General features: G+C 39.2%; 1 protein-coding gene and 1 non-coding gene across 7 annotated transcripts in view; both read left to right on the top strand.

The window, feature by feature from the left end:
• Window positions 1-27,610, top strand: part of TENM3 (teneurin transmembrane protein 3) — a 2,742,616-nt gene that overhangs the window by 1,316,493 nt on the left and 1,398,513 nt on the right. The window lies entirely within an intron of this gene.
• Window positions 12,619-12,690, top strand: TRNAW-CCA (transfer RNA tryptophan (anticodon CCA)). Its single transcript has one exon. It is a non-coding gene; the product is annotated as a tRNA-Trp (tRNA).

A 27,610-nucleotide genomic window follows, 5' to 3' on the forward strand; every position in this document is an offset into this window, starting at 1 on the left:
AGGGGATAGGATAATAAATACCATATACCTCATAAGCTAGATTTAATCCTTATTGTTTCTGTTTCTGAAACATTTTAGTGTAGATTATAGACATCATGACATTTCATTCTGAAATGCTTCATTATGTAACAACATCACGAATCCATTATGGTATATCATGAAATTAACAAAAATTCCTTTATATCGGCTGGTCATGACTTCCTGATTGTCCCTAAATATCCCTTATGGAAGATCTAATCAGTGTCTGTGCACTGAGCTATGGTGTCATGTCTCTTTTGGTCTAGACTTGTCCTTCTGCCTCTCACATCGTGTTTCCTTGTCATGCTTTTATGGCCATGACATTGACATGTTTAAGACAGTAGATCCATTGTTGTCCTGAAGAATGACACACACTCTGTGTTTGCCTTATGGTTTTTCTCTCTGTGCGTTCTACTTCTCTAGGCTATTCTAGTTCATAAATTTGAAGTTAGACTCACAAGCCTGATTAGATACAATTTAGACATTTTGAATACTTTCTCAGTGAGGCTGTATATTTCATACTGCCTCACAGAATCCCTTTCACTATCAGTGATGATAGGATTGATTGATCACAAAGTTGAGTGGTAACTTGTATTTTCCATTGTAAAATCTCCCTTTGCATGTGTTCTTGCAGATGATAAAATCCCTTTTTGTTTTAAGTTGATGTCTATGCTGATTGGTAGTTGTCTGAAAAGTTTAAGTAAATGTGTTCTCTCAGCAACCCTATTGTAACATTGAAGTAATATGTGTATAATCAGCACATTTGCTCTCTGATAACATCTTATCTTTAAGGCGTAAATTCATAAAGATAATAGGATAATCTTGTCATCTGAAATACCTTTTCTCCTTAGAGTCAAAATCTTTATTTCACTTTATTTCCTAGAGAATGTCATCCTCAGATCATTGTCATCATTGTTTTACAGAACCAACCTTTGGATGTTTGCCAGGAAATAGTATTTAACCAAATTTTAAAACTACATGAGGAAATATAATTATAGTTTATGATTTAACCATGGAGTATAGTTTTAATATTGATGTTCATAGGCTTTTACAAATAAATATTGGCTATTGTTGTTTAAATTTAAGATATATTTGAATCCCCTGATGCATACAGTAAAATACTTAAAATGTAACTGGCTCCAGTGATAAGTGATTGAAATTTGCACAGCCACCTATTTTAACTAACAGCGTTAGGATTTTACTGGTACCTTCAAGTGTATGGAGTCACAGCACTATGAAGCCAGTCTTCTTGGGTGGAGTCATCAGCCATGTTACGTTTCTGCCCACTTCCATCATGACCACATTGTAGCTGACCTTGTTGGTGCCTGGCCCCATCCCTTTGATCTGTCAGTACATCTTGCAAAGTTTTGAAGCATTTCCCAGGCCTCTGCCCCCCTTGCCATATGATTAAGCTGTCATTATGCATTGCATCTGATTTAACAGAGCCTGTTTATTGTCCAGATTCATTCACATCTGTGTGTCATAACCCATCATCTTTACCAGAATTCTCACTATTTCCCAAGTAAACTGTTTAGACTCAAATCTTTGTCTCCAGGTTTGCTTCTGGAAAAAACCCAAGCCAGGACAGCCATTCTTGTTCCTGACATACTGAACTGTTGGCCAAATTTCAAAGAATAGATCTATTTTATCTTCATATTTGTTCCTACAAGGAACACCATCCTTCCCTCCTTCTCTCTCTGGCTAACAGGTATGCATCTTCATTTTTAACACTTAGATTTATGTCTAATACATATATAGAAGAAAGTGGTTCTATAAAGTCTGTTATTTTTAAAGACATATATTTTGGCTTTTTTGTTTCTTTTTATTGTATTTAATGTGTTTCTCTAGTCCTCTACCTTTTAAATATTTCATTTCCTAAGGGCAGGTAACCATTTTCAACTTTTGCCCTGGATTCTTGTGGAATTTGCCTCCTAGTCGTATGGTAATATTGTTGTTTCTTGATTATTAGATTTTTGTCATTGACTCTGCATTTCCAAAATGGAAGAGAATGATTTCACTTTCTTCACTGGCACAGTACCACATAGATTCACAAACATTTCTGTCTCCCAATTCTCCTAATATATGTGATTGCTAAGTCGTTCAGTCATGTCCGACTCTGTGTGACCCCATAGACGGCAGCCCACCAGGCTCCCCCATCCCTGGGATTCTCCAGGCAAAAACACTGGAGTGGGTTGCCATTTCCTTCTCCAATGCATGAAAGTGAAAAGTGAAAGTGAAGTCGCTCAGTTGTATCCAACTCTTAGCAACCCCATGGACTGCAGCCCATCAGGCTCCTCCGCCCATAGGATTTTCCAGGCAGGAGTACTGGAGTGGGGTAATATACATGGTAATCTTGGCTAAAATAAATATTCATTGTTTGCATTAGTTAGACTATATAAACATCATTGACAGAACTGTGCTATTATGATTTTTCTTTTTCATACAAATTTAGTTTCCCATGCAAATAAATAATTATCCTAAATTTTTAAAAATTCTGGTTAACTTAATTAGAATCTTCTGCTCTGTGAAAAAAAAATTAAGAGAATAAAAAAACAAGCTTTAACTCAGACAGGGTTAAATATTTGCAAAATACATTATCTGATAGAAGAATGACATCTAAAATATACCAAAAAATAATAATAAAAGCTAGAGTGCCTGATGAGCTATGTAATGAGGTTCGTGACATTGTACAGGAGACAGGGATCAAGACCATCCCCATGGAAAAAAAATGCAAAAAAGCAAAATGGCTGTCTGGGGAGGCCTTACAAATAGCTGTGAAAAGAAGAGAAGCGAAAAGCAAAGGAGAAAAGGAAAGATATAAACGTCTGAATGCAGAGTTCCAAAGAATAGCAAGAAGAGATAGGAAAGCCTTCTTCAGCAATCAGTGCAAAGAAATAGATGAAAACAACAGAATGGGAAAGACTAGAGATCTCTTCAAGAAAATCAGAGATACCAAAGGAACATTTCATGCAAAGATGGGCTCGATAAAGGACAGAATGGTATGGACCTAACAGAAGCAGAAGATACTAAGAAGAGATGGCAAGAATACACAGAAGAACTGTACAAAAAAGATCGTCACGACCCAGATAATTACGATGGTGTGATCACTGACCTAGAGCCAGACATCCTGGAATGTGAAGTCAAGTGGGCCTTAGAAAGCATCACTACGAATAAAGCTAGTGGAGGTGATAGAATTCCAGTTGAGCTATTCCAAATCCTGAAAGATGATGCTGTGAAAGTGATGCACTCAATATGCCAGCACATTTGGAATACTCAGCAGTGGCCACAGGACTGGAAAAGGTCAGTTTTCATTCCAATCCCAAAGAAAGGCAATGCCAAAGAATGCTCAAACTACCGCACAGTTGCACTCATCTCACATGCTAGTACAGTAATGCTTAAAATTCTCCATGCAAGGCTTCAGCAATATGTGAACCGTGAACTTCCCGACGTTCAAGCTGGTTTTAGAAAAGGCAGAGGAACCAGAGATCAAATTGCCAACATCCGCTGGACCCTGGAAAAAGCAAGAGAGTTCCAGAAAAACATCTATTTCTGCTTTATTGACTATGCCAAAGCCTTTGACTGTGTGGATCACAATAAACTGTGGAAAATTCTTCAAGAGATGGGAATACCAGACCACCTGATCTGCCTCTTGAGAAATTTGTATGCAGGTCAGGAAGCAACAGTTAGAACTGGACATGGAACAACAGACTGGTTCCAAATAGGAAAAGGAGTTCGTCAAGGCTGTATATTGTCACCCTGCTTATTTAACTTCTATGCAGAGTACATCATGAGAAACGCTGGATTGGAAGAAACACAAGCTGGAATCAAGATTGCTGGGAGAAATATCAATAACCTCAGATATGCAGATGCTGCTGCTAAGTCGTTTCAGTCGTGTCCGACTCTGTGCGACCCCATAGACAGCAGCCCATCAGGCTCCTCCGTCCCTGGGATTCTCCAGGCAAGAACACTGGAGTGGGTTGCCATTTCCTTCTCCAATGCATGAAAGTGAAAAGTGAAAGTGAAGTCGCTCAGTCGTGTCCGACTCTTAGCGACCCCATGGACTGCAGCCTACCAGGCTCTTCCATCCATGGGATTTTCCAGGCAAGACTACTAGAGTGGGGTGCCATTGCCTTCTCCAAGATATGCAGATGACACCACCCTTATGGCAGAAAGTGAAGAGGAACTAAAAAGCCTCTTGATGAAGGTGAAAGAGGAGAGTGAAAAAGTTGGCTTAAAGCTCAACATTCAGAAAACGAAGATCATGGCATCCGGTCCCATCTCTTCATGGCAAATAGATGGGGAAACAGTGGAAACAGTGTCAGACTTTATTTTTCTGGGCTCCAAAATCACTGCAGATGGTGACTGCAGCCATGAAATTAAAAGATGCTTACTCCTTGGAAGGAAAGTTATGGCCAACCTAGATAGCATATTCAAAAGCAGAGACATTACTTTGCCAACAAAGGTCCGTCTAGTCAAGGCTATGGTTTTTCCTGTGGTCATGTATGGATGTGAGAGTTGGACTGTGAAGAAGGCTGAGCACCAAAGAATTTATGCTTTTGAACTGTGGTGTTGGAGAAGACTCTTGAGAATCCCTTGGATTGCAAGGAGATCCAACCAGTCCATTCTGAAGGAGATCAGCCCTGGGATTTCTTTGGAAGGAATGATGCTAAAGCTGAAACTCCAGTCCTTTGGCCACCTCATGCGAAGAGTTGACTCATTGGAAAAGACTCTGATGCTGGGAGGGATTGGGGTTAGGAGGAGAAGGGGATGACAGAGGATGAGATGGCTGGATGGCATCACTGACTCAGTGGACATGCATCTGAGTGAACTCCGGGAGTTGGTGATGGACAGGGAGGCCTGGCGTGCTGCGATTCATGGGGTCGCAAAGAGTCAGACATGACTGAGCGACTGATCTGATCTGATCTGGAAACTTATCAGTGAAACAACTCAATTTAAATATGGGTAAAGATGCTCAACTCATATGTCATTAAGAAATTATAAGTTAAAATAATGAGATACCTTGGCACTCCTATTAGAATGGACAAAATCCATAACACTGATAATACCAAATGCTGAGAAGAACATGGATCAGTAGGAACAGTCATTTGTTACTGGTGGGGATACAGAATGTTCCAGCCACTTTAGAAGAGAGTTTAGCAGTTGTTTTCAAAACTAAACATACTCTTAACATATAAATTTTTGGTTGATTGTCTATTTAGCGTCATTATTCAACCTCAAACTGTTTGATTACTATTAAATATTTAGATATCCTGTCAGTTTCTTCATCTTGAAGAAATTTCTCTCTCCATATTCTTAGAGATATGACTGATAGTTTGGTTAGGTATACAATCCAGGTTATAAATAATTTTTTCATTAAAAATTTCAAGACATTATTTCTCTTTCTTCCTCCTGTCTGTCTCTTTCTCTCTCTCTTTCTCCCTCCCTTGAAAGTTTATAGCATGATCTTATTTGCTACTGGTTTTCTGAAATTCTTTAAATTTCATAATAATAAGTCTGATGATTGTGAATCTATGAGCACTTATAAAGTAATTTAAATCTATAAAAATCATATCCTTTGGTTTAGGGAAAATTGACTGACTATGTTCTTTGAAAACCTATCCGCCTCAACTTCTTCAGTTCTTCTTCCATGAATTTTGTATTACTTAAATGATGAAATTCCTAGACATAATCTCTATGTTTTTTTCTTTTTTGTCTACATTTTCCATCTCTTTTGTTTTTGTTAATTTTCTCATAACATTTTGTTTTCCAAATCTCCTACTTCTATATAATGTTAGTTTCAAAAAAAAAAAAAATTTATATCTGTATTTTTCCTCTTATAACATACGATTCATTTTATACATGAAATAACTCCTCTCACTTCTCTGAAGGTGCGAACGATAATTGGTGAGTCTTGTTTTTCTCTTTTCCTTGCATGATTCCCACTTCTCCCAATATGCATGCTTTCTTGTTTTGGTCTTTGTATTTCATGTCATATATTCTCTTCAAAATCTGGAAACCCTTTGCTAGGAACTTATATCTAAAAATACCAAAAAAAAGAACTGTATGAAACTCTTGGGCCCCTTGCTGAGTTGGCTGTAGTGCCTACCATAGGCTGACCTGTCTGGACAGTTTCATTGCAGAGCCCCAAAGGTCATTAATTCCCCCCCCCCCCCGCCCAGAATTAGCCGGATTCCCTAGGGAAGGGTTTTTCAGTGAAGTTTTATAAGTTTTATGTCTCACTTGGAGCATTCTTCACGTCAATATGTGACCTCGATCTTCCATCAACCTGTTATCCCCAGTCTATAATCCCTCTGTTTTACCATCTCTGGAGATTCAACATATATTCTATGTGGACGGAGGGGTTGGTTATGAAGCAAAGTTCTCTGGTTATGGGGGAGAAGCTGCAGATCTAATTGCTTCTTAAATAGCTTTCAAACAAGTGTGCATGTACCAATTACAGGGGTACTTGCTCAACCAATGCCTGTTGCTTTTGGTGATTCTCTGATACAAAGTAGGTGACATCACAGCTTCCTCTACTGCTGGCATAAGGCCAAGTCTTTCATGTTCGCTGAGTCAATTACCAATTATTCCTGTTTATGTGAGTTTGTAAATAAAACAAGGAAACAGAACACAACTTTTGACTTACTTCAGTGCAAATACCTGTGGTTAGTTCTCCATCTTAAGCCAGAATTGATTTCACTTAACCTGTAAGAAGACTTAACTCCCAAAGTTTTCCCTTGGGAGACCTCTCCCACCATAACCTACCTTCACACCATCCTCCTCGTGCTGCAGAGAATCCTGAGTATTCCGGAGTCTAAGGCAGTGCTTTCAGATTGCATATCAACTCTTTCCCTATCTGTCTTTTTATCCTCAATCTATACAAAAACCTTGAGATGAAAGCCTGTTTTTTATCCCTGTGCCTTTTTGCTTACTCAGTGTCCAGCTCATGGTAGGCTTTCTTTATCTTTATTGAACACATAGATGATTGAATGAAGTGTTAAGGAATCGAGAAAAAGCTAAAATAAGAGGAAATGGGATTCAGCCATATTCTAGCTCTTAACAAGTAATTAATAAAATCTGCTTTGCTGTCACATTTATGGGCAGTTTCACTGAAGTTGGATGAAAACAGGCTGAAAGGAGGAATAAAGAATTTAGGTGCTTGTTACCTGTTTATGTTAGTAAAAGTCAACATGGGTCCTGAGCATGTTTTGTGAAACTCTAATTTTTGTATCAACATACCATTTTGCCAAATTGTATTTTCTATTTTTTGGTGTGTTCCCCTCTCATCTGAACAACAACAACAATAAAAAATGTCCTGAACAAGTAGTTGCAAAACTTCTGTATATACTTGATAGCTCACTATGCCTCATCTAAAGTCCTATTTATTTGTTTTAACTAATGTTCCAAGGAAAATGTGCAGACCCTCTAACATATTGCTTGAAGGTTAAAGAGTGTGTTCATTTCATAACCCTAAATTAATGTTCTGTGTTCTGTATTCACTCTAACAGAGCCGTATCTATCTCCTGAACATCTATGAAAGGAAACTCCCCTAGGAAAAATAATTCATAAATATCTGACCAGTCTCAACTGGATCTTTGATGTTACAACTTCACAGGGAGCTGCTTTTGGTTATGGAGGTTTCAGAAAATTTGTACTCCAGGTTCTTAGATCATTCATTTCAGGTTTATTAGTTTATCACTTTCGGGTCTTCATGTAACTGAAACATTCCACTTTGAGTATTGTCAACTGAAAGGGAAAAAAAAAAAAAAACTCACAACCTGAGAGTTAAGATTTATTTATTTATTTATTTGGGTTTTTTAGGCTTTTTTTCCCCTTGCCTTCGCTGAGGGCTGTAACCCAGCCAGGCAGCCTCTTAGACAGTTCTGAGGCACTGTTCCAAAGAAATAAAGGAGGGGCCAGGATTTGCAGGAATTTTTTGCTGGGTGAAAAAAGTGTAACGTCAAAAATCACTGCTAACCACACACATACACACACACAACAGTCATCTTAAGTCAATGAGTTTAGTCCTATTCTATATATGGGAAAATGCAAGTGTCCAGGCTTGAAATCATTCCTTTGACATGCACCTGAACTCTTGAGGGCTAATATCCTCTTTTCTCCAGTCTGAATTCACCTGGGCTGCTGCAATGGCTGATAGCTTTATGTCTTCTCAGGGGGCTCAGCAGGTACAGAATCTGCCTGCCAGTGCAGGAGACCCAAGAGACATGGGTTCGATACCTAGGTCGAGAAGATAGATCCCCTGGAAGAAGAAATGGCAACACACTCCAACATCCTTGCCTGGGAAATCCCATGGACAGAGGAGCCTGGCAGGCTAGTATCCATGGGGTTGCAAAATGTCAGATACTACTGAGCACAAGCGCAGCTCTAACTTATGGTCGTAACATCCTATGTTTACTGAAATGGCAGGTGACGTTCATTGTCCATAGTATCAAACCTGGGAGGCAACCTTACCTGCTAAGCAAAGATGAGAAAAAAATAGAGTCTTCCTCATGAAGACAGCATTTTCCAGTTCGGCCTGTTCTGGAGCCTGGAGTCAGGGGCCACTGGTAGTACACAGCCCAGGTAGCTCTGCCTGGGCCATGAATTTAGCATCAACTATAGTGTTGGAGGGTAGTGACAGAGAATCAAGACCATGCTCTCTGTACCATACCTGAAAGGTCCTCTTGGTCTGAGGACTCTAGAAATAAATGAATTATCATGGAACAACCAACTGGATTGGGATAAATTAATACAAATTGGATAAAGATTTACTATACCATAAAGTGACATAGTAAATAATCCACCTGCTAATGCAAGAGACATGAGTTCTGACCCTGGGGTGGAAAGATCCCCTAGAGGAGGGCATAGCAACCCACTGCAGTATTCTTGCCTGGAAAATCCCATGGATAGAGGAGCCTGATGGGCTACAGTCCCTGGGGTCAAGAAAGAGTTAGAGACGATTGAGCAAATAAACAAACAAATAAACAACAAAATGATGTCTCAGCTAGTGCTCATCAAGAAGGCCTTGGTGTCTTTCTCCCCCAGGAGCACCTCGTCTTGGGTTTATATCTATACGTCTTGGTTTTCCCCTCTTTTAATTTTGTCTTTCCTAGTTCCCTGATACTTTACATCTACTCAGACTCTGATCAGATTTTTAAGGGTAAAAAGATGTTGTGAAATTGTTTGCTGCTGTCCTGTCCATTCTCTGGACAGTGATCACTGTAACTCCCCATTCCTTCTCCAAAAGCTGTCGGCTCGAACACTCCTGTAATCCTGCACTGGGTCCCTTTCCACACTGTGTTCTTATTCCATTGTTCATGCTATCATTTATTTGATTTTTAACAGACTTTTAAAAACTTCTAATTACAATGCAGATTTTCTGTAGGATGAATGATAACACCAATTAGCATTGAAAGATCTGCCAGACTCTGTGAAAGCACTTTACAAACATGATCTGAAATCACTTTCAAATAATCCTTTTGTCTGCAGAGGCTGTTGTTCCTCACTTTATACATGAGGAAAAAAGATGAGATTCAGCAAGCTTTGGTGTTTTCCCCATAGGCACACAATTAGAAAGTTCTAGAGGTGGAACTTGAACCTTAGTCTACCTAGATATTTATCATGGGAGTTAGATCTTTATCAAATGTGAAAAGGCACTCGTAGTTCTATTATCTAAAAGAGAACTTTGTGATATTCTTTCTTTTGTTTATGATAGCACATGCATAAATTTGTGTATGCACATACAAATTCATCAGATCAGATCAGATCAGTCGCTCAGTCGTGTCCGACTCTTTGCGACCCCATGAATCGCAGCACGCCAGGCCTCCCTGTCCATCACCAACTCCCGGAGTTCACTCAGACTCACGTCCATCGAGTCAATGATGCCATCCAGCCATCTCATCCTCTGTCGTCCCCTTCTCGTCCTGCCCTCAATCCCTCCCAGCATCAGAGTATTTTCCAATGAGTCAACTCTTCGCATGAGGTGGCCAGAGGACTGGAGTTTCAGCTTTAGCATCATTCCTTCCAAAGAAATCCCATGACCACAAATATATTTACATGAGTTTTAAATTACATGTCTATTTAATGGGATACTTTTATGTATGTTTTTATTTATAACTATTCTGAAGCTTTTTGTGTGTTATTTTATATACTTTATGAAAACAAAATAGTTTTGTGAAAATAATAACCAGTATTCAAAATAATCTTCTTTTAACCACTCCTTTACTGGTGTTGATGTGGATTTTTTTCATTTTATATTTTCCTACTCTTTCATTATGAAAGAGGTGGTCATGTGCAGGGTTTACAGTCCACCTTTTAAGGACACACCTCAGCCTAACTCTAGGGGGCCTCCTTTGCTGTATACATTCTCTCATTAACCACTTTCATTGTTCTAGCCAAAATGGCCAGTCTTCCAGCCTGTTGCTTTCACAGACCAGCTCCCAAGAGAGTATATTCCACCTGTTCTAAATCTAATCAATCTTCATAAATGCGTGCAGAGAAAAAGGCTAGCTTCACGGCAGAGTGATGTTAGAAAGACTATTTCCCTAGAAATCAAACCCCAACCTCCTTCCCCTCCCCCGCCCCATCCCCCTCTCCTGTCTCCTATTTCCACATCCTCATTGAGGCCAGGACTTGTCCTCTGTGGGAGCCCAGCGTTAATCAGGTCATCACTAACTAATGTGTACAATGAACTTGAGCAGTATAGTCGTCAACTACGTGGTCCCTGAAATTACTTGTTTCCTTGTTTCCAGCTGCTTCCTGAAATACCACGTCTTAGGAGCAGATGCTACCTGCTTACTTTTATGTAAATTTGGATTCTGACATTAAATCCCAAAAGTATTCTTAAGTGTTGAAACATTTGTCATGTCCAAACAGGATACCTGTAAACACTTTGCTGTTTTAAGCTGTAGTCTTAGTCCAAAGAGTAGATTTTGTCATTTCTTAAAATTACCTTTAAAAAAAAACAACAGACCTTTGTTTTACTAGCTAAGACTTACAGGAGGAAAAACAAATTCTTTAGATCTGTACTCAACTCCTTATTTCTCATTTTTTTGGCATTTAGGTGACTTACCGAACTTCAGAAGGTCGAACATGCCCACACTTTTGTAACCAGCCTGACTGCAGTTTTTCAAACAGAATTGTGTAATGTTTTCTGTCTCCCAGAGCACCTGAGGAAACTTGTGGGTTCGAAGAACCTTTCTAAATTCTCTGCATATCACACATAACTGCCTTTTTCCTTATTTAGAATATTTGCATCAATATTATGAGCAGTGATGGAAAGATAATACTTGTACTCCAACATACAGAAGCTTTTTATTCCTTCTCTCTCACTGTTTCACACACACATACGAGAGAGAGATAAATATGTGAGGTTCAGTACAGTCACTCAGTCGTGTCCGACTCTTTGCAACCCCATGAACCGCAGCACGCCAGGCCTCCCTGTCCAGCACCAACTCCTAAAGTCTACCCAAACCCATGTCCATTGAGTCGGTGATGCCATCCAACCATCTCATCCTCTGCTGTCCCCTTCTCCTCCTGCCCTCAATCTTTCCCAGCATCAGGGTCTTTTCCAATGGGTCAGCTCTTCGCATCAGGTGGCCAAAGGATTGGAGTTTCAGCTTCAACATCAGTCCTCCCAATGAATACCCAGGACTGATCTCCTTTGGTTGTTTGCCTTGCAGTTCAAGGGACTCTCAAGAGTCTTCTCCAACACCACAGTTCAAAAGCATCAATTCTTCAGTGCTCAGCTTTCTTTATAGTCCAACTCTCACATCCATACATGACCACTGGAAAAACCATAGCCTTGACTAGACAGACCTTTGTTGGCAAAGTAATGTCTCTGCTTTTTAATATGCTGTCTAGGTTGGTCATAACTTTCCTTCCAAGGAGTAAGCGTCTTTTAATTTCATGGCTGCAATCACCATCTGCAGTGATTTTGGAGTCCAGAAAAATAAAGTCAGCCACTGTTTCCACTGTTTCCCCATCTATTTCCCATGAAGTGATGGGACCAGATGCCATGATCTTAGTTTTCTGAATGTTGAGCTTTAAGCCAACTTTTTCACTCTCCTCTTTCACTTTCATCAAGAGGCTCTTTAGTTCTTCTTCACTTTCTGCCATATGTGAGGTGATATATGTTAATTAACTAGATGGGAGAAATTTTGTTCACAATGCACATATATATCGTCACCACAATATATACTTTAAATATCTTGTAAATTTTAGCACAATAAAGTTTAAAAATATGCTTTTATTCATTTTCTGTGCAAATACATTTAAATAATGACAGTATCCCTACTAGTAGGCTCCTTTTCATCTAGTTTATAACTTTATTAATCTATTGTTAACCTTTGATCCTTATCAACCACTTGCCTGATAAAAATTGAAACACTATGTACAGCTCTTTTGAATGAAATGCCATTTGTTAATATATAATAATGCTAGTTATGATTTGCTGATCACCACGTGCTGCTCAGAACACTTTACATACTCATTTAGGCACCTTAACAGCTTTGCGGAAGTGATGTTGTGACTTGATTTTACAAATCAGAAGTAAAGAGTCAGCGAGGTTGAATAAATTGTGCAGTATCACTGGGTTAGGCTTCCCTGGTGGCTCAGAGGTTAAAGCATCTGCCTCCAATGCAGAAGACCCGGGTTCGATCCCTGGGTTGGGAAGATCCCCTAGAGAAGGAAATGGCAACCAACTCCAGTATTCTTGCCTGGAGAATCCCATTGGACAGAGGAGCCTGGTAGGCTACAGTCCACGGGGTTGCAAAGAGTCGACTGAGCGACTTCACTTTCACTTTCATCACCTGATTAGTAAGAGACAAAACTATGATTTGCACCCTGAACTCTAAGAGTTTATGCTCTTTGCACAGCTCTCCTCAGACTGTCTTAAGTCATTACCTGATGGCTTAAATGCAGTATTAACCTAATGCATTTATCAACAACTCATAGCAGATTTCAGTGAAAATTAGTCAATCTGAAGTTTAAGTGCTGTTGCACAGTTCAAATTGATTCATTGTGCATATTACTAAGTGAGCATCTACTGAGAACCAGGCAATGTGCTGGTTACTAAAAATATCATGGGGAGAACAAAAAGGCATGAACTCTAGCCTCATGATGATAGCTATCTGGTGTATAAGCAACATGCTCTTCCTGCATGGTTTCTTTCACCTGGGGATTTATAACCTGAGATCCTGTAAATAAGGGGAGTATACTAATCAAAATCTGCTGTGGCCGCGTCACCCCCACCAATTCCCATAGTCTTTGCTTCAGCTACATGCTCCCATTGACATTCTCTCCCAATCGTTCTCATTCCTGAATTAAAAAAAAAAAAAAATCTGAGCTAACTGTAAATATCCTTAAAAATACTCACACCGAGCCCTGACCCATTTCTTTTCCCTACTCCATCCAGCTCATACTTACTTCTCCTAAAGTGAGGCCCAGGCTTCAGTACTATAAGAATACACCCAACTGATTCCCATTGGCAGCAGTAGTCAGGGTATTTTAGTTAACTACTATATCACTTACAGCTTCCCATCATGAATCCATAAAGATTCTGTGGCTGCAACAGAAATCTGGCTCAGGGTCAAAGTTCTGTCCATTGCAGTGGCCCATTTCTAGTGCCCAGATTTTTCTCTGAGTTCCTGAGCTACTGTTAACATTTCCTTTTCTGAGTTTGGTGAATTGAGTTATACTCTCAGGCTCTACCTAGACTGCTGGTCAGTTCAGAGACTGGATGCCTTCTGGGTATTTGCATAGTCTAGGGAGGGAGTGTCTCCTGAAAAACAGATAGGAGAATTAAGGGTATAAGGAAGTAGCAGAAACCTGTGACAATGACAGTAGCTGGTGGCTTCTTGCCTGGCACTAACCACCCAGTATAATACATGCACAGTCAGTTTTGTGTGAACATTATCATGAGTATTCAATACTTAGGACAACTTACTGAGGATAAAGTTACAAGACACTCCAATGGCAAATAAACTTATGATCAGGGAGACAATTTAAATGATGATAAATGACAATGAAAAATAAGACCATTATGTCATAGTTGTTAAATAAATATTTAACAAGTGTTAGAATTTTAAAGAAGAGAAAGAGTTCTATAGAGTAGTGCTGTGCTTAGTCGCTCAGTCATGTCCAGCTCTTTTGCAATTCTATGGACTATAGCCTGCTAGGCTTTTCTATCCATGGAATTCTCCAGGCAAGAACACTGGAGTGGGTAGCCATGCCCTCCTCCAGGAGATCTTCCTAACCAAAGGATCAAACCCAGGTCTCTTGCATTGTAGGCAGATGCTTTATTGACTGAGCCACCAGGGCAGCTCTATAGGCTAGTAATGTCTTGCTTAATGAAAGGGGGAGATGAGGGATGTCCTGAAGGATAACTAGGATTGTTATGGTGATTAGAGCATGAAAAATAATTCTAGTAGAGAACTTTCTGTGAGCAAAAAAGTGGAACGGATAAACCCAGCTCATGCAATGCTAAATAGAGGCGTTATGTGGCGCTAGTGGTAAAGAACCTGCCTGCCAATGCAGGAGACTTAAGAGACTTGGGTTCAATCGCTGGGTCAGGAAGACCCCCTGGAGGAGGGCACGACAATCCATTGCAGTATTCTTGCCTGGAGAATTCATGGACAGAGGAGCCTGGCAGCCTACAGTTCATAGAGTCACAAATGGTCAGACACGACAAAAGCAAATTAGCATGCATAAACTGGGAAACATAGGGAAGATACAGAATGGATGAAAGATAAAGGCCATTTTGTTTATATGATCTTCTCAAGAGGTTGGGTTTATATTGAAGAGAAGAGTGTTTGAAGCCCTTAGGGCAAGGAAGTAATGAGCAAGCATTGCTTTAAGAAATACAGTCTTCCTTTGTTATCATTTAAATTAATTAGGGATAGATGAGAATTCAGAGAGATGAACTTTTTTTTTTAATAAAATGGATAAAAATAAATGTGAAGGACACTGCATTACTAGTTTGGCTAAGGGAAACCAAGAAGAAAAAGGAGGCCATAAAATACTGGATGTCTCAGAAAAATGATGCTGTCATCAACAGAGCTAAATCCAAAAAAGGAGACATTTGGCAAGATCAGATGCAAGAATATGTATTTTAAAAGTCTTACTTATGGCCTGAGGATCTAGGAAGGGCAAATCCATGATGAAATACCTGTTATCACATGAAACTAAACCATTTTAGACAGTGACATATGAAACTGACATGAAAAAACCTGAAGGAAATCTTCACAAAATTGTGTAGTGTGCAGAAAGTGGCAGATGAATGATATTATGGTCACATAGGATAATGCATTCAGGTGAAAGAGATAAAAACTATAATTTTAGCGTGATGAGTTCTCTTATAAAGCTGTCACTTCTGCTATATAAATTTGTAGTTTCAATATTCAAGGGGTTAATTGTACCAAGTCATTGTCACCACCTAAGCAAAGGATGTAGGAATTATTGCAAACTGCTTCCTTAAGCCTTCCTTAGGCCAACATGACACTGAGTACCATAGCCAAACAAATATTAAATGTTATTAGGGAAAGTTTAAAGAGCTACATAATATAACATATACATATAAAGTTGCGATAGCTGTAGAAGGTTTAAGTTACTTCTGGAAAAACATGCAAGTGATATGATAAAGATCTTTTTAAAAAAGAATAATTCTGAAAAAAAAAAAAAGAATAATTCTTCTGTTGGAATAAAAATGAGTAAGTCAAAGCCCCAATCAGTGAGGAAATTACCGTTTTGTGAACAGAGAAAAAGTTTGGACAATTAAATTACTGTAAGCTATGATACCAAATATATCAGAGGAATGAAAAGATTGTTTTGATAGCACAGAGGATGAAGCAATTGATTTTTCCCCAGGTACTTAGGAGAAGTTAACCAGAAGAATGAATATTTAAGTTGAAAATGAAAACTGGAATCATTTCAGTAAAAATGTATGTCAAGAGTTCCAAGTGCAGAGAATAGCACCTGCAAGGCTGTAATGTCATGCAACAGCTCAGCAGTTTTACTGAACAGTGAATTCAGGATTATTTGGACAAGGAGTAGGGGAAAGGAGAAGAAGAATTGCAGGAGCCAAGATGGAGAAGGTAAAGTGAGAATAGGGAAGCTTATGTTGCTGTAACAAACACCCCCAAACCTCACGAATTTAAAGCTGTGAAGATTTCTTTATTTCCTTCACAGCATGGCGATTCCAGTCAGCTTGGAGCTCTGCTCTTTATCTTCCTCTTTCTCCACCATCTGAATGCTAAACACTGTGACAGGGAACAAAAGGAAACCTGGCAAATCACGTGTTGGAAACTCACCGGAAGTAAAACGCATCTCTTGCATTGGGTTAGCCACAGCAAGGACATGACACACCTAACTTCCAAAGAGCAGGGAAGTGAAACTTGACCATGTTCCTTAAGGAAAAGCTGAAAATATTGGTGAGCTATATTGATTCCTGACCCAGGCATGCCCATGAGTAGCCAGGAGTCTCCAGCAGAGGCATGGGTCAGCAGCGGCCTGCTGCAGGGTCAGGGGCCCTGAGGGCAGCAGGCCTGCCTGGGACCTTTTGAGCTCATCTTCATTACCTCCTCCACAGTTTGGCCTTAGGTTAAGCAACAAGGAGGAAACACAGCCCCGCCCTTCAACAGAAGATTGGATTAAAGATTTACTGAACATGCCCCACCCACCCCACCCCCACCATCAGAATAAGACCCAGTTTGCCCCTCAGTCAGTCCTGAGTCTTTCCCATCAGGAAGCTTCCAAAAGCCTCTTATCCTTATCCATCAGAGGGCAGATAGAAAAAAAACCACAATCACAGAAAACTAACCAAACTGATCACATGGACCACTGCCTTGTCTAACTCAATGTAACTATGAGCCATGCCCTGTAGGGCCACCCAAGATGGACAGGTCATGGCGGAGAGTTCTGACAGAATGTGGTTCACTGCAGAAGGGAATAGCAAACCACTTCACTTTTCTTGCCTTGAGAACCCCATAAACAGTATGAAAAGATAAAAAGGAATGACACTGGAAGATGAACTCCCCAGGTGGGTAGGTGCTAAATGTGCTACTGGAGAAGAGTGGAGAGACAACTCCAGAAAGAAGGAAGAGACAGAGCCAAAGCAAAGACAACACCCCGTTGTGGATGTGGCGGCTGATGGAAGTAAAGTCTGATGCTCTAAGAGCAATATTGCATAGGGACCTGGAATGTTCGGTCCATGAATCAAGGCAAATTGGAAGTGGTCAAACAGGAGATGGCAAGAGTGAACGTGGACATTTTAGGAATCAGCGTACTAAAATGGACTGGAATGGGTGAATTCAACTCATGACCTTTACCTCTACTACTGTAGGGAAAAAATCCCTTATAAGAAATGGAATAGCCCTTATAGTCAACAAAAAAGTCCAAAATTCAGTACTTGGATACAATCAAAAACAAAAGAATGATCTCTGTTCATTTGCAGGGCAAACCATTCGATATTACAGTATCAAAGTCAGTAAACTCACCAGTAATGCTGAAGAAGCTTTAGTTGAACAGTTCTATGAAGACCTACAAGACCTTCCAGGACAAACACCCAAAAAAAGATGTCCTCTTCATCATAGGGGACTGGAATGCAGAAGTAGGAAGTCAAGAGGTACCTGGAGTAACAGGCAAATTTGGTCTTGGAGTACAAAATCAAGCAGGTCAAAGGCTAACAGTTTTGCCAAGAGAACGCACTGGTGATAGATACCAAACACCCTCTTCCAACAACAGAGGAGAAGACTGTACACATGGACATCACCAGATGGTCAACACCGAAATCAGATTGATTATATTTTTTGCAGCAAAAGATGGAGAAGCTCTATACAGTCAGCAAAAACAAGACCAGGAGGTGACCGTTGCTCAGATCATGAACTCCTTATTGCCAAATTCACTCTTAAATTGAAGAAAGTGGGGAAAACCACTAGACCATTCAGGTATGACCTAAATCAAATTCCTTATGATTATACAGTGGAAGTAACAAATAGATTCAAGGGATTAAATCTGATAGAGTGCCTGAAGAACTATGGACGGAGGTTCCTGACATTGTACGGGAGGCAGTGATTGAGACCATCCCCAAGAAAAAAGAAATGTAAAAAGGCAAAATGGCTGTCTGAGGAAGCCTTACAAATAGCTGTGGAAAGAAGAGAAGCTAAAGGCAAAGGGGAAAAGGAAAGATATACCCACTTGAATGCAGAGTTCCAAAGAATAGCAAGGAGAGATAAGAAAGTTTTCCTCAGTGATCAGTGCAAAGAAATGGAGGAAAACAATAGAATGGGAAAGACTAGAGATCTCTTCAAGAAAATTAGAAATACCAAGGGAACATTTCATGCAAAGATGGGTTCAATAAAGGACAGAAATGGTAAGGACCTAAGAGAAGCAGAAGATATAAAGAAGAGGGGGCAAGAATACACAGAAGAACTATACAAAAAATATTTTCATGACCCAGATAACCATGATGGCGTGATCACTCACCTAGAGCCAGATATCCTAGAATGCGAAGTCAAGTGGGCCTTAGGAAGCATCACTAGGATCAAAGCTAGTGGAGGTGATGGAATTCCTGTTGGAATTCCTAGCATCACTAGGATCAAAGATAGTGGAGGTGATGGAATTCCTGCTGGAATTCCATTTGGAATGAAGCTATTCCAAATCCTAAAAGATGATGCTGTGAAAGTGCTTCACTCAATATGCCTGAAAATCTGGAGAACTCAGCAGTGGCCACAGGACTGGAAAAGGTCAATTTTCATTCCAATCCCAAAGAAAGGCAATGCCAAAGAATGTTCAAGCTACAGCACAATTGCACTCATCTCACATGCTAGAAATGTAATGCTCAAAATTCCCCAAGCCAAGCTTCAATAGTATATGAATCGTGAAGTTCCAAATGTTCAAGCTGGATTTAGAAAAGGCAGAGGAAGCAGAGATCAAATTGCCAACATCTGCTGAATTATTGAAAAACAAGAGAGTTTCAGAAAAATACCTACTTTATTGACTATGCCAACGCCTTTGACTGTGTGGATCACAACAAACTGTGGAAAATTCTGAAAGAGATGGGAATACCAGACCACCTGATGTACCTCCTGAGAAATGTCTATGCAGGTCAAGAAGCAACAGTTAGAACTTGACATAGAACAAAGCACTGGTTCCAAATAGGGAAAGGAGTACATCAGGGCTGTGTATTGTCACCCTGCTTGTTTAACTTATATGCAGAGTACATCATGCGAAATGCCAGGCTGAATGAAGCAGAAGCTATAATCAAGATTGCCAGGAGAAATATCAATAACCTCAGATATGTAGATGACATCACCTTTATGGCAGAAAGTGAAGAAGAACTAAAGAGCCTCTTGATTAAAGTGAAAAAGGAGAGTGAAAGAGTTGGCTTAAAGCTCAATGTTCAAAAAATGAAGATCATGGCTTCTGGTCCCATCACTTTATGGCAAATAGATGGGAAAATGATGGAAACACCGACAGACTTTATATTGGGGGGCTCCAAAATCACTACACACTGCACCCATGAAATTAAAAGACACTTGCTCCTTGGAAGAAAAGCTATGAGTAAACTAGACAGCATATTAAAAAGCAGAGACATTACTTTTTGAACAGAGGTCCATCTAGTAAAAGCTATGGTTTTTCCAGTAGTCATGTATGATGTGAGAGTTGGACTATAAAGAAAATAGAGCACTGAAGAATTGATGCTTTTGAACTGTGGTGTTGGAGAAGACTCTTGAGAGTCCCTTGGACTGCAAGGAGATCCAACCAGTCCATCCTAAAGGAGATCAGTCCTGAATATTCATTGGAAGGACTGATGCTGAAGGTGAAACTCCAATCCTTTGACCTGATGCGAAGAACTGACTCATTTGAAAAGACCATGATGTGGGAAAGATTGAAGGCAGAAGGAGAAGAGGATGACAGAGGTTGAGATGTTTGGATGGCATCACTGACACAATGGACATGAGTTTGAGTAGACTCTGGGAGTTGGTGATGGACAGGGAGGCCTGGTGTGCTGCAGTCCATGGGGTCTCAAAAAGCCGGACACGACTGAGCAACTGAACTGAACTGATATTGATTCCTGCATAAACTTCACTGAAGACACTAATCTAATCTTACAGGTAACCAGTGGAGGTTATCTATGGATGATAGCAGTGGACTTCTTAGATAGTAAACCATTCAGCCAGTAGAATAGAGATCAACTCAAATTAGTGATTCTCAAATTCAGCATTCATCAGAATCATGTGGAGATCTTGTTAAAAACACAGACTGCTGGTACTCACACCCTGAGTTTCACAATCAGTAGGCCTGGGGGTGGGTCTTGGGCCTTGTCTTTCTATCACGTGTGATGTTGATGCCCCATTTTTGAGGATCACAGTCTGAGAACCATTGAACTGGCAGAGTCAGATGTTGGAGTTACTGTGAAAATATGATGGGAAGATGACAGATAAAATGAAAGCAAGAGCAAAGTAACAAGAGAAGCAATAGTAGACATTTTTTTGTCTACTATTTGTCTACTAAAATAGAGACATCTTTTTGTGGTTGCATTATGAGAATTTCATAATATTGGATGTTAGAGGTGAGAGAAGATTTGAAAGTGACAACGGAATATCTTCTTTGGATAGGTAACTGCCCCATTAACCACGATGAAGTCTATAGAGGATGGAGCAGGGTTAAGAATGAGTGGAGAAAGTTTTAAGGGAAGAGAAGGAATTTAGTTTATGATATTGCATTTCTCAAGTCCCTGAAGGCATGCAAATTCGATATATCCAGTCAACCACTAAAATTCAGCTCTGGATCTTAGAACAGTGCTAATCTCTGAAGAGAGTAATTGAGAATAGGCAGAGTACTTATGGAATGGCAGCCAATGGATAAAGTGATCATCCAGGAAGAGTATTTTGCATGAAAAAAGGCAAAGAACTACGAGTAGAATCCTGAAATGCCCTAATAATTAGATACATGAAGAGGATGTTGAGAAGCCAGAATAGGACAATAAAAATGATTAAAGAGCAGAACTAGCAAAGATATGTATCAGGAAATAAAAAAAGGAGACATTTAAAAACCAGGGTGTCAAAAATGTTAAAAATCAATGGTGTCAAATACTTTAAAGAGATCAACATGACCAGGGCTTAACACAGGCCTGTAATAATTAAGTGCATCCATAACTTTATTTAGGGCTTCCCTGATAATTCAGTTGGTAAAGAATCCACCTGCAATCCACCTGGTTCAATTGCTGGGTCAAGAAGATCCACTGGAGAAGTATTCTTGGGCTTCCCTTGTGGCTCAGCTGGTAGAGAATCTGCCTGCAATGTGGGAGACCTGGGTTCAGTCCCTGGGTTGGGAAGATCCCCTGGAGGAGGGAAAGACTACCCACTCCAGTATTCTGGCCTAGAGAATTCCATGGACTGTATAGTCCATGGGGTCGCAGAGAGTCAGACCCAACTGAGTGACTTTCACTTCACTTCATCACTTTATTTAGCCAGGCCCTAAAACACCTGTTGAATACATTGTTGGCACAAGTCTTTTATCCTCATCCTTAAATTAATCATGGGAATCTTCTTAGCCACCAGGTTCATTTTTTAAAGCTGAAGTCACCCTTGAGGAATTAGTCATCTTGCAATCATAGGCACCAGTGAGGTTGTCTTATTCCTTTGGCAAAGGGAGGGATAGTGAAAACTGAGATGAGTCTAAACCTTTACTTGACAGCACTTCAAAGATGACTAGAATCTGGAACTGAAAGCATGCTGCTCTGAGATCCACAGTTGCTTGTGTACAAAGGGTCATTGCACAGGCCACACTCTGGCTCAAGTTTTAGAAATTCTTCCCAGTCACTTGATACAAAATCTATATCCCTACTTCTATTCTCAGGCCCAATATGAGCCCTAAACTCTAAGTTGAATCTATGACTTTTGTTCATTATATATATGAATCTATATATGACTCTATATTCCCAAATGTGTTTATCTCCACTGGGACTACCACCTAGCCCAACCAGTCAACATGGTTTTTCAAGTCAGACTTCAGAGAATTGCTAAGGTCATCTCAGGTCATCTACAAACTACATCTGACCTCCACCTTTCTTTTCCCAGATGATCCTATCTAAACCTAACCCCTATCTGCTTCTTGCTCTCAGCAAGTGATGCCCCTGTCTTGCTCAGGCAGGTGAAGCTACCAAGTATGGATGCTATGGGCACATAGTTTTATTAGAGAAAGAAGCCAAACAGATTTAAGCAGATCAAGCTAAGCCTTCATGACCATGAATGAGAGATGATGTGTCTTGCTCTTTTTGTTTGTGCTTGAAAGGATCCATTTGGGAAACTTCTTTCACTTCATTATAATTGAAAGACAAAACTATTTTCTCTTGGACCATTATCAACAAATTGTGGTTTGAGTTATATGCATGTTTTCTTGATTAAAAAAAAAAAGAAAAGGAAAAACAAATGATAAATAAATGAGAAGGTATAGACTGGTTGTCAGAAATCATCATAGTCCTTTATAATTTTCAATCAAAACTATGTTAATGTAGCAGAAACGCTCCCCAAATAGTCACTAATTACAAAAGAACAAATAAAGAGTACGTGATGCTAGGTTTAAGAACCTTGGTCCAGTTATTGTAAAGAACCTGAACTGTGTATACCTTTATTTTCTCACATCCACAATGAAGAGAAATTCATGTATGAGTACCTCATGTCATTCTTCAGTTATATATTAATTTATAAATGTTCAGTAGTCATTTTATGGAAGTGTAGATGAAAAAAATTCTGAACTTGATCTCTATTTTATCCTTGTCTCTGTTATTAGAGACTGAATATGAGCAACACCTGCTCCATAAATAACTCCCTGATTCATCTGAACAACAACAAAAAAAGAAGTTCAGCAAAATAGTTGACTGCTTTAGGATACAGATGGCATCTGTCATTTAAATTACTTAAGTTATTTAAATTGAGTAGCAAAAATATCTGATAAATCTTTTTCAGACAAATACAGCAAAGAAATCTGGAATAACATCGAAGACATCAGAAGTTGTTTTTAGGCCTTCAAGATTTTCTTTTATTTAGGGGTAAACTATTGTGTCTGTCCCTCTCTCTCTCTCTCTCTTATTTTATTTTTTCTTTCTCTCATGAATCCCATCTGCTTGTAAGTGTCATTGCTGGAGTTGCAAGGAAACACTTTTGCTTAGTACTGAAAAGGTCTAATGTTTGAGACCCTGAATGCAAAACTTCTGATAAAAATAAACTTCAAGGTCTCCAAATACTCTGATCAGATCAACTGTATGATCCCAGAGTAGGTTGCTTAAATCTTCTTGGCTAAGCTTGAGAGTGCAAAGCTTAATACCCACAGGCTTGCAATCTTTTTGAATGTGATTATAATTCAGCACCAGCTTTGCATCCTGGATAAAGGTTTGCCTTGAACACAAAGTATGTTACATGCCTGTGTGCTAGTGATCAAAATACTCAGAGGATTATGGCACTTGCTGTTCTTAAACCTCCAAAATGGTGTTAAAATGCTCCATCCAATCAGCTAAGCTGTAAATTAAATTTTTGTAGATTGAAGACATAATTTTATTTCATATGCCAGAAACTCATTTCAACCCTAGCATTTCTGTTAGCACGTTGCATCCAGCAGCATAACTCAAGAGGTTTAATGAAAGTTTAAAAACAATCTGTTGCAGATTTTGTGCCTAATTTATTTTTAATTGCAAATTGTACAACACATTATTGCCTGTGAAAATAGAAATTTAATTTTCTTCCTTTTTTTTTTTTTATAACTCTCATGCAAACTCAGATAGGAAACGAGTTTTAACATGCTGTTTTCTGGGTTTTATTTTTTTGTTTTTAGATCCTTGATGTGACGTCTTTGGAAAATATAGCTCATGTCCCTATCATTATCCTTCAAACACACTTTCATGGTTTCAGAATGCACTATTTGAGATTTCTCTAAGAAGTCTGCATTGACACAATGGTTGCAATTGTTTAACATGCGCTGTGGTTACAGTGTCTCTCTTTTCCACGTGAAAATCTGATAGTTTATTCCTGCTAACAGTGTTCATCTTCATATTTAGATCATGAAGCTTTATTGGTGATGGGGAAAAGCACACACAAAATAGCTTTCATTGTAAGGACAGCTGGATAGTTTGTGAAAATTAGATGTGCTATCATGGTTTCTAATAGGAGAAGAAATAGCCTCTTATTGTGCAGTTTGCTTCTTTCCTATGACCTTTAATTTTTGTAATCAGTCTTAGGAATGCAGCGAATGAAAAATCAACACAAGCGCTCATTCTGATCTTTGGGAAAGTTTTGTCACACTCGGCTGCATCTGGTAGTTTGACTTTGGACAGAATCTGAAATGAAGCTTAATGTGAGTGCTATCAAGTGATTCTAGGAAAATGTCAGAATACAAGAGAAGAAAACAAAGGTCTTCTGTGCTGGATTTGCATTCCCTTCTGAAATCTTTGGCACTTGATATCAGAGAGGGAGTTGTGTTATTTATTTTCAATATCCTGCCTTTCTCTTCTTCCCTGTCCGTAGAGAGGGGCCATCAGCTTGCTCCCCACAGCTCTTCCCTCCCCGTGCTGGGGCATTGTGTCCACCCGGCCAGCTGCCTTCAGAGCTGGTGATGAGATGAGAGCTGTGTCTCGCTGGAGAGGGGTGGGTGGGGTGTCCTGACTAGGTCTCCCTGCCTGCCACAAACTTCTTGTTGCTTCCACAAGGCTCAGCTTCCAGGGATGGCCAGATCAATGTGATACCCGGTCTCACGTGTGCTCCTCTGAGCAGGGTCCCTGCAAGGAACACTTGTTGTGAGTGAGTACCTTGACCTTGACCTCGTATAAAACATCAGAGTTCAAGTTCAGGTAGGACTTGCCCCTGGGTTGGTGGAGCCGGACTTATGGTGTAACATTTTGAGCACTTGAACAGCATTACAGCTAAAAAAAATTAACCTCAAATTCAGTGGGAAAATGGTCAGGACAACTATTTGTCAATAAACTTCAAGTATAAAGTATAATAATCTTTCTAAACTTAAGAATGTTAATCATTGTAAAACAGCATATTCCCATAGAACACATCTGATTCGTTTAAACTTACACAGCTGTTTCTTTGAGACATTTTATGTTTCTATTTTAATTTTTCAGAATAGCCTGCAATATGATGGTAACATTTCTCCTTTCATGCACCACTTGCCCTTAAAGGAAAATTACATTGTTTAAATTATTATTTCTTAAAGTATTTGTTTCCTTCTTTGACATATTAGTTCTGATCAGAGCAAAATATTAATGTAAATTATTCTTAATGAAGTAAATAAATATAGAAATTCCAAATGAATTAGGTCTTTGTGATATACAAGAAAAACTTATCATCTGTTGTATTTGTGTAGCGTTAAGTACAAGTATGTTTGAAAGAGATTTGATGGAATGGGCCAGACATCCCAAAGAAAGTTTGGATGGATGCTATTTATTGACCAAATCTACAGAAGAATGCATGAATTGATGGAATCAGTTGCAGTACGTTTTTAGAATGTAGTGATGTACAGGTTAGGCTAATAAAACTGATGCCTGCATATATAGAAATAATTGTAGAGAAATACAGTGATTATTACTAGGACATAAACTTGCACCTATTTTTATAAACTCCTGTCAGAGAGTGAAAGACAGGTTTCCAAAAGGAAATTGCTTCTCCCGCTTTCTCTCCTTGCTATTTCCACAGGTCAGAGAGCTATGGATAAAAAGAGTAAAGCCAAAAGATCCTTTGGTGGAAGTTTTGCTGATGGGTGTGAAGGCAGCTTGAATTTCCACTAGTCTCAGTTCTTTCCAGATAGATCTGTGCTAATTCTTAATTCTTTGCTTATTAAGGGGACGCCTGTCTTTTTCTCTATATGTATGATAAGCTCAGTGTAGCCTTGAAATATGTTCAATGCATGACACTAGGTGCATGCACACACGCATGCACACACAGACACACAGACACACACAGACACACACACACACAGACACACACACACACAGACACACAGACACACACACACACACACACACACACACACACACACACACACACTGACCCTTGCTGGGGTAGAGATTCCACTAGAGCGTTCGTAAGCTTTGGAGTTTCAGCAATCTGCTGAAAACGAATATCTTCCTTTTAATCAGAATCTTCAAAATGTGATCAATCTTTAACTCAGGTCAGGAGATGGACTTGAATATACCTACCTTTTTATTTATAACTTTACAACTGTAATTTATTTCTGAAAACTATTCATTGAGTTAAAAAAGCTGTTAGATGAAAAACAGTATTTTCCCTTAATTTGTTTGTATGATCCATTTCATTGAAATTCAAGACACTCAAAGTTGTTCAGTTTAAAATATATGTCCACTGAAAATGAAAACAAGTTTTTACTAGTAAACAAATTTGAACATAAGTACAGTTTGTATATGAAAGGTAATCTAATGAAAGATTATTGCAGTTTTACAAAATGTTAAACTCTTTTAGAGCTTATGAATTTCTTAAATTCAAACTAAACTTAAAAAATAAAGTTGTAGTCACAGAGTGGTTAGATGGTATTTTTTTAATATAATTGACTTACAATAGTATGTTAGTTTCAGATGCACAGCATAATGATTTGACATTTGTACACATTATGAAAAGATCAGCACTGTAAGTCTAGCAGCCTTTGTCCCCGTGCAAGCTTATTGCAATATTATTGACCACATTCCTTATGCTGTATATTACATCGTTGTAACTTATTTATTATATAACCAGAGGTTTGTACCTCTTAACCCCCTTCATGTTTCACCACCACTACCCTTCTCCTCCTTAGCCACAGCTCATTTATTTTCTATTATCTATGAGTCTGCTTTTATTTTGTTTTGTTTGTTTTGCTTTTGTTGATATAAAGTTAGTGAAATTTAAACCAAGTGATGCTCATTTGAAAATTGTATATTTAAGGTGCATGTGTTTCCATATTGAGTATATTACCAATGTGCAATTCTAAGTTGTATATATATACACACACACACACATATACATATATAAAATAAAACTGTAGTCGAGAGAAACATCATGAGGATGAAATAAAGGCAAATTATGAAACACTTGAAAATAGAATATGCATGTGAACCTGAAGAACTGAAAAATCTTACTATTTGTCTCTCTCTAAAATGACCTGTGCAGCTGCTGCTATGATGCTCAATCACTTCAGTCATGTCGGACTCTTTGGGACCCCATGGATAGTGGCCTACCAGGCTCCTCTGTGCATAGGATTCTCCAAGCAAGAATACTGGAGTGGGTTGCCATGCCCTCCTCCAGGGGATCTTCCCAACTCAAAGACTGAACTGTTGTCTCCTGTGTCTCCTGCACTGGCAGGCAGATTCTTTACCTCTGAGCCACCAGGGCCTGTGCAGATCAAATCCTTTTGGGTTCATTCAAACACAGTGTATATGTGTGTGCCTCATAGATGAGTGCATTGTGGAAAAGACAAAGTTTCTGCCCAAGTATCTGTAAGAGCCTGGCCATTCTTTTTAAATACTGAGGCCAAAAAATGAGAAAGAGGGTGAAAAATATTTTTCACTTATCTACACTCCTGGATTATATACTATCTTTGAGTAGAA

This window comes from Bos indicus, chromosome 27, assembly GCF_029378745.1.
Source record: "Bos indicus isolate NIAB-ARS_2022 breed Sahiwal x Tharparkar chromosome 27, NIAB-ARS_B.indTharparkar_mat_pri_1.0, whole genome shotgun sequence".
Lineage (NCBI taxonomy): Eukaryota > Metazoa > Chordata > Mammalia > Artiodactyla > Bovidae > Bos > Bos indicus.